Below are 9016 nucleotides of genomic sequence, written 5' to 3'. Positions count from 1 at the left end.
AGCCCTTTTTAATAAACAATTCATAGCCTTTGTCTATTTTTGCATTACTCTTTTTTTACAACTATATGTTCCTTAACGACACGTTGCACCCGTACACTTTGGTACGGCCAAAATACACCAGGTGTCGTGGTTTTGTCACGGCAGATGTCCTTGTGAAAGGACTTAGTCATGGAGCCATCGCAACGGGTTAGCTTGAAGGGGTTAAAGTGGACACAGGGACGCAAGAGAGTTTATACTAGTTCGGCCCCTTCGATGAAGGTAAAAGCCTACGTCTAGTTGTGATGGAATTGATGGGGTTTCAATGACTAGGGAGCAAACAAGCTTCGTCTAAGTCTCGAGTTGTTGTCTGTCATCCTGAACCGCCGCTGGGTCGTCCCTTTATATACACGGGTGACGCCCGTCGGTTCACAAAGTCCCAATACCGGCTCATAGATGTGTCCGGTTTGGTCTCTACTTATTCCTAACTTACAATACAAGTTACATACCAACACCGGTTTACGGCCACAGGCCTTGAACCGACTATGGGCCTCGAGCCCTCATCTGCCTTCTTGGGCTTTAACATAGTTAACTACTGACGAAGTTAACCCGGCCCAGATAGGCCGGTTTACGCCCAGTAGTGATATCCCCAACATTAGGCCCCAGATTGATTTGAACAGGTTCATGTCAATCCTTAGCAAAAATCTTCATCTTTAACATCTTCTTGTAGTTTGTTGAACTGCCGTGATGTCATCTTCTCTGGTCATTGTAAACCGGCGTGACGTCACCTGTTATAAAGAAACTTATCCATGATACCTTTTTTGTTTAATAGGTCTGCGACAATCGAGGCGACAGCTTCGTTTCCAAACCCACGGTCCCTTGATTTTCGCGCCTGACACATGTCCCTTGCCTTATAAATAGGACCGAAGGGTCATTTCTTTTTCCCCTTCGTGCCTTTCTGCTTCGTCTTCCCCGCGTCGTCCAGCTTCGGAGCTCTGCCGCCATCGACGACCTCTGCTCCAACCTTGGCCGCTACATCACCCTGATTGTACCAGAGCATCGCGGCGACCTTTTGCTTCTCCCTCGGCTCCGGTGAGTTCTTCACCTTTTCCTCCGTAGATCCGTTCTAGGGTTTCCAAGTTCTTCAGTGTTCATCGTCTGCTTCTTACTCATATGATAGATCTTTAGATGAACCTGTGAACCTTTGCTCTGTGTAGCGGTAGTTTTTAGCATCCGCCCTCACTTACATGCCTCAAGACCATAGATTTACATGTATCTCTGCCCATTGATTCGGTACTGTTCTTTTTTGAACCTTGAATATTTTCCTTCTTTTCTGAACTTGCTGCAGATCCGTCGCTGTAGAGAAATCTTGTGAAATCTGTTTCTGTACACTTACCCATCTGCAATCTCAACTGTTTCAATGCTTAGATCCGGCGGTTTAACTTGGTGTAGAAAAAATTAACAAACCGGTATATACCATTAGTCCCCTTGTTGAACCGCCAGATGATGTTGCTTCATAAAACTCCGGTTTAGATAGAGTTGTCTCCAGTTTAACATTGTACATACCAGTGTACTTTAATCAAAGCATTCTTGAACCGGAATCACCTATCTTGTAGATTTCATCATGGCCAAGCAAGTATATGAGTGCAACTGGGTTCCTTCTCGCGTCACAGAGACTCAACTGAACAATTTAGTCCTGATCGGCGCTTTAGGCAGCAAAGACACCATCCATTAGAGGGTCCCTGGCAAAGAATGCCCTCCCACACCTCAAGAAGGAGAGGTCGTCGTTTTCATAGATCACTTAGACCGGGGTTTTAAGCCGCCCGGTTCTAAATTTTACCAGGATGTTTTGGCCAATTTTCAACTCCGCCAACAAGACACTGGCCCCAACTCTGTTACAAACATGTGTCACTTCCAAGTGCTCTGTGAGGTTTTCTTTCAAGAGGAGCCCACAGTTGAGTTGTTCAGAGACTGCTTCCATCTAAACCGCCGTATTGAGTTTACTGACGGTTCCAATACGGAATTGGGTGGTGTGGCGATTCAGAAAAGGAAAGAGGTCACATACCCTCATGCCAAACTGCACAGCCACCCCAAAGAGTGGAATCAAACATGGTTCTATTGCAAAGATACCTCCCCTGCTGGTGAAAATCCTTTGCCTGGATTTCGTCCGGAGCGGCTTAGCAATACACACCCCTTTCCGTAAAGGTTGACTGCCAAGGAGAGAAGCAAATACGCTCCTCAACTGTCCAAGCTCAGACCCTTCATGGCCAACGGTTTAACAGGGGTTGATCTCGCTCGCTGTTGGATATCGTGGAGCATACTGCCCCTTAGTCAGCGCTTCGGTTTGATGTGCGAGTATACTAGCAGTGTTGATGACCCACTGCGACATGCTAACATCCAGATCACCGACGAAGAAATCACAGAGGCTGTGAATAAAATGCTGAATGAACTGGAACACGTCTGCGCTCGAACCGGCCTGCTTCCCTTCTATGCCACCAACAAACCGCCAGCTGTAAGAGTTTGATTTTTCTTTTTACTGAACCTGTTATTGATATATCTGGTCATTATTTAATATCAATGTATGTTTAAACAGGGTAATGATCCGTTTTGGAGCAAGAAACTTCCACAGGAGAAGCCAGAAAAAACAGACAAACCGGAACGACCAACCCGGCCAAAGACTAAAGTCATGAAACGGCCTGCTCATAAGAAGAAAACCACTGCATCTTCTGATCCGGCCCCTGATGATGTGGATAATCCGGACCTTGAGGCAGAGCTTGACTCACTTGGCTTATTTTTCATGCGCCTTATTGATGATGATATTTGTCAGGATGATGCCGAAGCCAGCCATGCTGATGCTGCAGAGGTAATTACTCTCTCTTCCGATTCAGACCCTTTGCCTTCACTAAAAATCCGTCAGGAAAACCGGAAGGTTAAATTTTCTCATCCTCTTGCTTACTTGGATCCCAAATTTCTTATGAAGACCCAACAGAACGAAGCTCGCCGCACAACCCGGCACAGTGGCCAGGTAGTTACCTCCGCCGGTTTATCGAACAGTCCGGTTCGGAAACGCCGTTCAGAGGTCTCTAATTTGCTTGTCAGTGCTTGTCCTAAAGCGGGCTGTTTTCGTCAACCTCTTAATCCATCTGACTCCGATTATCAGGTTACTTCCCACTCATCCTCTAGCGAGTCATCGACTACTCAGCTGCCACCACTCAAAACGGTGCTTGGGTAAGCTATACTTATCATAATATTTCCGGTACATCACCTTGGAACATATGCTGTATTTGACTTTGTTATTCCTTTCAGGGCCAAGCCTAGGCCGAGCAAGAAGGCTCGCCTGGATAAAGCGGCCGAGGAGGATGCCGTCGCTAAACCGGGTAAAACACCAGATCTTGAAGCGGCTATTCCTGAAGATATACCCAATGATCCACCACAGCAAGATGACGATTTTATTGTTGAAGAAAGGCCTATTGATACCTCAAGTCCTGTTAACCAGCCCACAAGCCCCATCCGGTTTGGAAGATCCACCAGTCCATCCCAGCTTGCTGACAAACCGACTGCGCCAGTGCAAACCGGTGATGCTAAGGATGATGAAGTTGTAATTACTGGCATTGGCCGTACAGAGCCCAGCAACCCTGTTGTTTTATCCAAGCATACCGCCAAAGAAGAATTTGCCGCCATGGGCAAAGGCAAGTGGAATGTTGACTTGGCGACTTATGCTGCTCTGAATGCCCAAGATCTTCATTCTGGCTACCTGAACTGGCTGTATACCAGCCGTGATTATGAAGCTGGTCTGGTGATTATGATGAAAGAGAAATTTGAGGTAACTTTCATGTACTTTTTCCTGTTTGGATATTTCAATCTTGTTAACTCTCCTAGCCCCCAAGGGCCGGTTTAGAATCTTCATCCAAACCGGGACTTGCTAATATAAATCCCAATGCTTTGGAATTCACTGATGTAGCCCCCAAGGGCCGGTTCAACTTAGTGTAGTTAAACCGGGCCTTTAAGTAATTGAGATCGCAGCATCAGAATTTATTCGAGCAAATAGCCATTAGCCCCCAAGTGCCAAGTTGAATACTTGTATTGATCTTGGGACTTTATAATCAAGTGAAATATGAAGATCAAATAGGCATTAGCCCCCAAGCGCCAAGTGCGTAACTTGTTATGTGGTTGGTGCTTCAATTCTTGCATTGCTTGCTGAATCATATAACTGTCTATATGCAGGCTGAGCTGAAGACAAAAGAAAAACAAGTCGCCGATCTCCAAGAAAGTCTGAAGTCCCAACAGACTGAAACCTCAAAAGCAAAAGAGGAGTTGACCAGTGCCTTAAGCGTCATGGAATAGCTTAAGAAGGATTTCAAGAAGGAGCGGGCGGATTGGGCCACTGAAAAATCCGCTTTAACCAAACGAGCAGAAGATGCCGAGGCTGCACTGAAACCGGTGGTGGACGAACTGACGAGCATAAAGCGGCACGTGCATGCCATGACCGCTGCTATCTTTGGTAAGCTGGTTTCATTTCTGGATTGATTCGGCCGTCTTATAGAACTGTCGGTTTGTTAACCCTTTGTACTATTTTAGGGACACGTATTGGTCACTTGGGGTCAGATGTGCGGAAGAAATTGAAAGTCGCCTACACATTGATCGAACAACTGTACACTGGTGCACAGCGGATCATCTCTACTGCATCCCACAACAATTCGACGCCCACTTTGATTCAGGACACTCTGAAGAGATTGTCGATGCTTCCTGCCCGGGTGAAGAGCTGAAGAAATCTGCTGCTCGAACCGGTGCGATCAATGCCTTAATCCGGGAAAAAGCTTGGGTGCTGGATTTTGATCCTGTTGAAGTGGCTCAGGGCTAACCCAGCTTGAAGGGAGACGGGTCAGAGTTTAGTGAAGCGGATCTGCGATCAATAACCGGGAGGTGCGTCCGCTAGCTTGTCAATTGGTTGAAGAAGCAGACTTGTCTCATTATCAAGCCCAATATGACAACCAAAACAAGCGAGTAGCTACACCCATTCCTGAAGCGGAAAATCTTATCCCTCCAATCCGTAAGCATACTTACGCACCCGATATTGAACCGTCGTTGCTGATCCATGATGAAGCTATCTTTCGAGCATTAATGGGAATCGACTGGACAACTGTTGATTTCCAGCCGCTAGGTAGAGAAGCTGAAGTTGAAGCGGCGCGGGATGACCCACAACCATCAAGCCAGGCCGGTGACCAAGCTTGAACCGGAAGCCGGTTTAAACTGCTTCTCCTTTGCGAAAAAACAATGATCTTATTTTGGGCACCGTGTTGCCTTGTAATAGGCTAGCCGATACTCTTGATTTTGATATGCCTTCGTGCATAATTACTGTAACTTGTTCTTCCTTTGGGTGATGAACTTTCCAAAGTATTTTCTGCAAGATAAAAAATCTTAAAGTGCCACCGCGGTTGTACCGTCAGGTGGAGTATGATGTCTGCATATATGAAATCAAAATATCTGAAATTTAAGCATATGATCAAATCTTTGGGATACATAATACCTGCCATCGTTGGGCATGAAGTTGGCTTGGCCAATCTTGAAGCGGAGGTTTATAAACAAACACTGTTGGAGGAGATAGCAGCTCCTGTATATATATAATGCCGGTTTACCATGTAAACCGTGTCGGGTTATAATAAAATACCGTGTTACTCCGTAATAGGATGTTAATAAAAAATCAAACCGGGCAAATAGCCTCCGGATCAAAAATGGACCGTGTTCCGTCAATTGACAGTTTGAACCGGCTTAAAACTTTGTCGGTTTCAAAATGCAACAAAAAGAAAGAAATATCTATCAAAGGAAAATGTGAAGCAAAGGCAATGATAAAACCGTTTGCAAAAAGAGGCTTTATTTGAGCCGATCAGATGGCGTTACCATGGTCGGACACGACCAAGCTCCCGATAGGTGTAGCTGTGGTTCAAGTCAGCCAGGTCCCCAAATGAAACCGTGGCATTTATGCCGATCAAGAGGCGTGGCAATGGTTCGGGTTCGACCAAGCCCCCAAGTGATTCTGTGGCCTTAGGCCGATCAAGAGGCGTGACTGGTTCAGACGTGACCAAGTCCCCAAGTGATCTGGTGGCTCTCGCCTATCAAGAGGTGTTGCATTAGTTCGGACACGACCAAGCCCCCAAGTGATATAACATGATGCTTTGAAAAGCTAACTCAAGGGGTAAACCGGAGGCCGCTTTAGAACAACTCCGTGTAACCACACATGATGTAAAAGAACAGATACCCTGATTTAGCTGAGGTTCCGGTTTATTATATTTAATCATATATATACATCGTCGTAATATGTACATAAGTAGAGCCAATGGCTCAGGTATAGTAAGGCCGAAGATGAGCTATGTTCCACGGCCTGTTGGTCTCCTCCTTTGATGTACGTGAGTCTTTATGCTCTCGAATATCGATCAGATAGTATGACCCGTTGTGCAGATTCTTGCTGACAACAAAAGGTCCCTCCCAAGGTGGGGATAGCTTATGCATATTATTCTGATCTTGGATGAGCCGAAGCACCAAATCTCCTTCCTGAAAGGTTCTGGTTCTGACTCGGCGACTGTGATAACGACGAAGATCTTATTGGTAAATCGCCGAGCGGGCGGCTGCTATGTCACGTTCTTCATCCAACAGGTCCAAAGCGTCTTGCCGTGTTGTCTCGTTTTCCGCCTCAACATAAGCCGCCACACGAGGTGAGTCATGACGGATATCACTGGGGAGAACTGCCTCCGCTCCGTAGACCATGAAGAACGGTGTGTATCCTGTTGATCTGTTGGGTGTAGTATTGATGCTCCATAACACAGATGGTAACTCTTCTACCCAACAACCCGGTGTTCTCTGCAAAGGAACCATAAGCCGGGGCTTGATGCCTCTCAAGATCTCTTGATTAGCCCTTTCTGCTTGACCATTGGACTGTGGGTGTGCCACTGATGAAACGTCAAGCCGGATGTGCTCCCGTTCGCAGAACTCCTTCATGGCACCCTTCGACAAATTGGTACCATTATCTGTGATGATACTGTGTGGAAAGCCAAACCGGAAAATCACTTTTTTGATGAACTGAACCGCCGTGGCCGCATCACACTTGCTAACAGGTTCTGCCTCCACCCAATTTGTAAACTTGTCAACCGTCAGCAGGAGGTGGGTCTTCTTATCTTTGGACCTTTTGAAAGGCCCAACCATATCCATCCCCCAAGTCGCAAACGGCCAAGTAATTGGAATCATTCTCAATTCTTGCGCCGGCACATGAGCACGTCTTGAAAACTTTTGGCAACCGTCACATCGTCTGACCAGATCCTCCGCATCAGCATGAGCAGTTAACCAATAGAAGCCATGAAGAAATGCTTTAGCCACCAAAGATTTTGAACCGGCATGGTGACCACAATCTCCTTCGTGGATCTCACGCAAAATTTCACAGCCTTCTTCAGGAGACACACAGCGTTGAAACGCCCTGATACACTGCAATGATGCAACTTGCCATTGACAATAGTCATGGACTTGGACCGCCGGATTATCCGTCAGGCCAGAGTCTCATCCTCTGGTAATTCACCCCGGTTCATGTACGCCAGGTAAGGAAGTGTCCAATCCGGAATGACATGAAGAGCTGCTACCAATTGAGCCTCCGGATCAGGAATAGCCAAATCCGCTTCACCAGGGAGCTTGACCGACGGGTTGTGCAGCACATCCAGAAAAACATTGGGTGGGACCGGTTTGCGCTGAGAGCCCAGCCGGCTTAAAGCATCTGCCGCTTCATTCTTCTGTCGGTCCACGTGGTCCACCTGATAGCCTTTAAAGTGACCTGCAACAATATCCACCTCACGACGGTATGCTGCCATGAGTGGGTCCTTGGAATCCCAAGTGCCAGATACTTGTTGAGCCACGAGGTCCGAGTCACCAAAGCACTTAACTTGACTTAGATTCATCTCCTTAGCCATCCGGAGACCATGGAGCAAGGCTTCATACTCAGCTGCATTGTTAGTACAAGGGAACATTAAGCGGAGAACATAACAAAACTTATCACCTCGTGGGGAGGTTAATACGACTCCAGCCCTCGAGCCTTCCAATTGCCTGGATCCGTCGAAATGGATGGTCCAATATGTGTGATCCGACTTTTCTTTAGGTGCTTGCAGTTCCGCCCAATCATTGATGAAATCAACAAGTGCTTGAGACTTCACCGCCGTCCGAGGCACATACTTCAACCCGTGCGGCCCAAGCTCTATAGCCCACTTGGCAATCCGGCCAGTCGCTTCCCGGTTCTGGATGATATCCCCCAAGGGAGCAGAACTGACAACCGTAATGGGGTGCCCTTGGAAGTATTGCTTGAGCTTCCGGCTTGCCATAAAAACTCCATATACCAGCTTCTGCCAATGCGGATACCTTTGCTTGGACTCAATGAGTACCTCGCTGATATAATAGACCGGACGTTGAACCGGATGCTCCTTGCCTGCCTCTTTTCGCTCCACCACAATAGCCACACTGACCGCACGAGCATTAGCAGCAACATATAGCAGCAATGGCTCCTTGTCCATGGGAGCGGCGAGCACAGGCGGATTGGCCAATTGCCGTTTTAAGTCCTCAAATGCTTTGTCAGCAGCAGAACTCTAGACGAATTGATCCGTCTTCTTCAACATCTGATACAAAGGGATTGCCTTCTCACCAAGGCGGCTGATAAACCGGCTTAACGTGGCAATCCGGCCTGCCAGGCGTTGAACATCGTTGATACACTTCGGTTTAGCCAGGGAGGTGATGGCTGTGATCTTCTCCGGATTAGCCTCGATTCCCCTGTTGGACACCAGAAAACCCAATAACTTGCTTGCCGGTACACCAAAGACACACTTGGCCGGATTAAGCATCATCTTGTACGTCCTCAGGTTATCAAAGGTTTCCTTCAAGTCGTCAACCAGAGTCTCCTTCTCCCTTGACTTAACCACGATATCATCCACGTAAGCATGTACATTACGACCAATCTGCTTGTGAAGACAATTTTGTACACACCGTTGATAAGTTGCCTGGGCACTCTTGAGCC

Source organism: Triticum urartu, chromosome 1A (genome assembly GCF_056163025.1).
Source record: "Triticum urartu cultivar PI428250 chromosome 1A, HENAU_Tu73, whole genome shotgun sequence".
Classification (NCBI taxonomy): Eukaryota; Viridiplantae; Streptophyta; class Magnoliopsida; order Poales; family Poaceae; genus Triticum; species Triticum urartu.
The sequence above is the reverse complement of the archived record's forward strand: the minus strand, read 5'-3'. Positions refer to the sequence as shown.